Source organism: Ursus maritimus, unplaced genomic scaffold (genome assembly GCF_017311325.1).
Source record: "Ursus maritimus isolate PB19 unplaced genomic scaffold, ASM1731132v1 scaffold_9, whole genome shotgun sequence".
Taxonomy (NCBI): Eukaryota; Metazoa; Chordata; class Mammalia; order Carnivora; family Ursidae; genus Ursus; species Ursus maritimus.
Window position 1 is genome coordinate 6,004,980 of NW_024427107.1, and position 6,000 is coordinate 6,010,979.

Sequence of the window (6,000 nt, forward strand, 5' to 3'; positions counted from 1 at the left end):
GTCTTGTGAAAGAGCTAACATTTATTGGATACCTCCAAGTATCAAGTACACCAGAGATCCTTGATGTGGATTACCCACTTAATCTAACACCTCAGAAATAGACTGTATTATCCACATTATCCCCATTATTATGATACTCTAGTTTAAGGCTTAAGGGGATTATGTTATTTTTATTATTATAAAAGTTGCCTTGTGTTATTCAGTTTGTAGTTGGTAATTGTAATGGGAGCTATGCAATTTGAGTTTGAAAACCTAAGACCATAGATGACATGAAAAAGATTTGAAAATCTAAGACCATAGATACTAAAGGGAAGTCATCCTTTTGAAAGGTGAATCTGATCATATCTTTCCCCTGCCTATAATAACCTTGCAGTGGGTTCCCAATGCACTTTAGGCTGAAGTATAAGACTTAAAAGACTTTCCTAACCATTAGCCTACCTCTCCCCCCCACTTTTCTTTTCTTTTTTTTTTTTTTTTACCACTTTTTCTTTTTTTCCCTCATCCACTGTATGGCATTGTTTGCTTTCTCACTTCCCTAACATTTAGCCTATTGCTACTACAGTCAAGAGTGTGTTGAATGACTTGATGAACTTTCCTTTACCACACATATTCTCTAGCACACTGAAGGGAGGGGAGAAACCTAGCAAGCAGAATTTGGGGTAGAACCCCAACTCAGATATTTAGTTGCTCATCTTCAGATCCAAAGTTGGTTCATTCAGATATATGGGGGTATTTCACTTCTTCAGCCTCATGTCGACGTCAGCAAAGTTGAGAAAGGTCCCCGAACTCCCATGTTCCTGGCAACCTCACTTCTCCCTGTCACCGCACTACCATAGACAGGAGTTAAGTGCCCTCCCTCCTGAAAGCTGTGTGGTCCTAGCAACTCCTTTCTCCTTTGTCCCTTTCTCCTTAGTACTCACAACCTCAGCACTTCAATGTGGCAGAACATTAAACATAATAGTACAAGGCTCTTTGTTTCTTTCAGTTGCCAAAAGAATCCCAGGTTCCCAGAATACCACTCCAGACTTTACCCCTTCTCCCTATCTCTTATCCCTTTTCCACCCTTGAAGCCCTCCCCCTAAAGCCTCTGCAGCTAGCTCACGTGAACCCATATGCAACTTCCTTATGAACCACCTGTGCACCTGTTCCTTCTTCTAGACCTGACCCAAGAATACCTGTTTCCTTGTAGCTCTCTCATTCACTGTCTATGTTTAATTCATTCACCCCTGTAGTAGTAGGTCTGGAAGGAGGTCTTCCTTCCTCCTTGTTGCCACATTCAGATGGCTGTCCTTCCTCCACCTCCTAAAAAGCCTCAGTTTGCATCTTATGCTCTTGGTCTATATTACTCACCGGCCCTTCTTAGTGTGGTCATCCCCAGACCTGTTTTACTGGCAACGTTACTGAAAGATGCCAGTACCTGCATAGTCACCCTCTTCCAAACTCCTGTCTTCCTCCACCCCAGTTTCATTGAAATATAATTGACATATAACACTGCATATGTTTAAGCTCTGTGGTCTGATTTGATACGCTTACATATTGCAATATGATAATCTATTATATTCTATATCGGATAATCTATTATATTTTCCCATATTTTTATAGATGTTCTTTCTCCCCCCTGAAGTGCCAAGACTGCTATTATCATTTCTACTTTGTTTAGTGAACTTCCTTTAGCAATTCTTTAAGGATGGGTTTATGACACAAATCCTCTTAGTTCTCCTCTATCTGAAATGGTTTTTATTTCCTGTCATTCCCAAAGGATTCTTTCAATGGATATAGAATTGGTGGTTGATTTTTTTTTCTATCGGTACTTGAAAAATATTGTGTCATTTCCTTCTAATATCGTGGTTTCAGGTAAGAAATAGGATGTTCTGGGGCGCCTGGGTGGCACAACGGTTAAGCGTCTGCCTTCGGCTCAGGGCGTGATCCTGGCGTTATGGGATCGAGCCCCACATCAGGCTCCTCTGCTAGGAGCCTGCTTCTTCCTCTCCCACTCCCCCTGCTTGTGTTCCCTCTCTCGCTGGCTGTCTCTCTCTGTCTAATAAATAAATAAATCTTAAAAAAAAAAGAAATAGGATGTTCTTCAAATTGGTGTTTCCCGATATGCAATAGGTCATTTCTCTCTAGCTGCTTTCAAGATTTTATTTCTGTCTTTACTTTTAAGAAGTTTCATTACGATCTGTCTTGGTATAGATTTCTTTGATTTTATCCCATCTTACGTGTGGTTTATTCAGTTTCTTGAATCTGGAGGTTTATGTATTTTGCCAAATGTGGGAAGGTTTTAGTCATTCCTTTTTTAAATAGTTTTTCATTCCCATTCTCTCCTTGTCCTCTGGGACTCTGCTGAAATGAATGTTAGCTCTTTCATTATTGTCCGCAAGCCCCTGAGGCTCCATTCAGTGGGGGAAAAAAATCTATTTTTCTCTGTTATTCGGATTGGCTAAATTCTGTCTGCTGTTCAGATCAAGTGAGTTTTATCAAAGTGCACTAACTCTATCCTCTGCCACATCCATTTTTCTGTTTAGCCCATCCATTGAGTATTTTTTCCATCTTGGTGATTACAGTCTTTAGTTCTGTAATTTTCTTTCTTTTTTTTTTTTTTTTTGCTTTATCACTTCTGTTATTTTGCTGGGATTTTGCATTTTTAAAAATTTATATTAAGAGAATTTGTAATTGCTTGTCGATACAGTTTTATGATTGGTCTTTAATATCTGTTCTTTGTTGAATGATTGCAACATCCAATTCATCTTGGTGTTGCAATTTGTTGATTGTTGTTTCCTGTTTAAGTCATGACTTTCCTGGTTCTTGGCATGACAACTGATTTTCTATTATATCCTGGACATCTTGAATATTATATTATGGGGCTCTGAATCCTATTTAATCTTTTAATTTTTTTAAGCAGGCTTTCCTGTTGATGTGCAGCACAAGGGTCCAGGGGGTGTGTATGTTTAACCTCCTGCTGGCTTTGCTGACACTATTCTGGCAAAAGTGAAATGCTTAATGCTGATAGTTGGGCTAAAATTTCACCTATTCCTTTGGTCCNCTGAAAGCAGGGCACCACACTGCACCACTTCATTGCCTCTGAATGGATGTGTCAGTTTGTCCCCTCCCTGTGCCCTCCTGCCACCAGAAAGGGGGCAAGGAAGAGTTGAATCCTACCACTTGGTTACTACAGAGTGTGAGTGGAGATTCACCAGGGGACACCTGGAGAGAAGTGGGGAGGGATGGTAATGCCTTCTACCACCTCATCCGGCCTGGTTGATCACAGGTGGAGTGGAGGCACACCTGCCCTGCTCACACAGCAGAGGGGGATCTGAGAATTGAATAGCCCCCATATTGTATCATTTTGCTCAGTCTCATTGATGCTGGGTAAGGTGGAGGCTCAGCTCCCCACTGTCCTCCAATCTTAAAAGGGCAGAATAGGGGAAGCAGAGTACTTGCTTAGTACCACCTTGTTCATTGTCACTGATACCCTGGCTCAGCTGCCAACTGAACCCTGCTGACACATCATGGAAAAGATGCATTGCAGTGGTGACTAGTTCCACATCCTTACCAGCTCTTTAGAGTCTCACTGAGGTTGGACGCTTAGTTCATGGCTGTACCTGCTGATTACTATCCCTTTATTGCCTATGCTCCTCAGCCCCACTGAGGAGGAATCTGGGTGCTGCCTATTTCTGCCAGGCAGAGAATGGTAGATTAATACTGTCTTGGCTCCATAAACACCACCAGGCAAGGGATCAGCTTGCTCCCGTGGGGCAGGAGGGTTGGGTGAAAGATTAGCCCCTTGTCCTGTCCTGGTAAAACCATGGGGGTGGAGGAGTAAGGAAAGGGTACAGTTTTTCGTTGGTGTTGGCCAAAGTAGTGTGAGGATTGCCAACAAGATTTTCTGTTGTAAGCCATCCAGTTCTTTGGCCAGGGAAACAGGTTTTTCTCAGAGGTCTCCTTGTCTGTGCCATTGGCAGTTCTGGATAGGAGGCTTTGGAGCACCCCGTGTGGGATGTATGTGAGACTGTAAGAAAAACCAGGAGACTTACTGCCATGTTGCTCCTTAAGTTTCAAGGTCTCTAGACTGCCCTCCTTCTTTCTACCTTTCAGTTTTCCTATGCCTGTTGTTTGTTATATCTAGGGTGTTTTTAGTTGTGAGAGGAAGGAACAGGTAGGAATAGGGTCTTTGCCAGAAAGAGAAATCTCCTATTCCCTTTTTGACCAACACAAATGAGGATTTCCCCCCTAAATCTGCAACAAAATAACTTTTGCTAAAGTCAGTAATGACTCCATGTGGCTAAATCCAGTGACTAATTCTCTATTCCCATCTTACTTGGCCTATCAGCAGCATTTGGCATGGTTGGTCATTCCTTTTTGAAACACTCTTCACTTGGCTCAAAGATTCTACTTTCTGTGGTCATCCTCCTATCACACTGACCCCTAACAATCGGAAAACATCGGAGTGCTCCACAATTCTGTTCTCAGATCTCATCTTTTCTCAGGCTACACTTACTCTTAGATAACCTCAATCAGTCTCATTGTTTTGTTTGTTTGTTTTTAAATTTATTTATTTATTTCAGGTAGGGGGAGAGGCAGAGGGAGAGAGAGAGAATCTCAGAGCAGATTCCCCACTGAGCACAGAATCCTATGCGGGGCTCAATCCCATGACCCTGAGATCATGACCTGAGCTGAAACCAAGAGTCAGACACTCAACCGACTGAGCCACCCAGGCACCCCAATCAGTCTCATGGTTTTAAATGCCATATACATTTAAACACATGCTCCCAATTTCCAAATGTGTATTTCCACCTCTGACTCCCTTTGGAATTCCAGACCTATATACACACCTGTTTACTTGACATTTCAGACATCAGATGTCCTATATGCCTCTCAGCTTTGGTGTGATTTCCTTCAAACACACTCCTTTTTCAGTCTTTTTCATCTTGGTAAATGGTGACTCCATCTCCCCAGCTGCTCAGGCCAAAAACTTTGGTGTCATCCTAGACTTCCTGGGTTTTGTTTTGTTTTCTCGAGTATCTCACATCCAACTTGTCACTTCTAAAATATTCTTTTTTTTTTTTTTAAAGATTTTATTTATTTATTTGACAAAGACAGCCAGCGAGAGAGGGAACACAAGCAGGGGGAGTGGGAGAGGAAGAAGCAGGTTCCTAGCAGAGGAGCCTGATGTGGGGCTCGATCCCACAACGCCAGGATCACGCCCTGAGCCGAAGGCAGACACTTAACAACTGCGCCACCCAGGCGCCCCCCAACTTGTCACTTCTAACTTCAAAATATACCAAGGATCTGTCATACTTTCCTCCCTCTATTGCTACCATCCTGATCAAAACCATCATCACGTCTCATTGGGGATTGCAATGTCCAGGTAATGATCTCCATCTAATCTCTTTTCCCCATCTGAGTCTCACACGGTCAACTTCTCAACCTGGAAAATCAAGTATCAGTTCTCACAAAACACTCTTTTTCTACCTTCTCTGTTTATTTAATATGTTAGGACTTGTGACATTTGAAACATTTATGCGTTATGCTTATTTTCCCACTTAAATGATTTCCTAAGGTAACCTGACTCTTTTGTGATAGAGCACATTTTTTAAAGTTCACCTTAAAGTTAGAAAAATCTTTCGGGGGCGCCTGGGTGGCACAGCGGTTAAGCGTCTGCCTTCGGCTCAGGGCGTGATCCCGGCGTTATGGGATCGAGCCCCACATCAGGCTCCTCCACTATGAGCCTGCTTCTTCCTCTCCCACTCCCCCTACTTGTGTTCCCTCTCTCGCTGGCTGTCTCTATCTCTGTCGAATAAATAAATAAAATCTTTAAAAAAAAAATAAAGAAAAATCTTTCAATCATTCAGATTAATACTTTAAGGGTTCAACAACATTACCTTTTAGCAACAAAGTAAATTGAAAAAAAAATTTAAGTTCAAGTAACAGAGGTTGACTGAGGTGGTGTATTGATTAATCCATTCCCAGTGTGTGTCAGAGTGGGGTTGTTTTATGAAT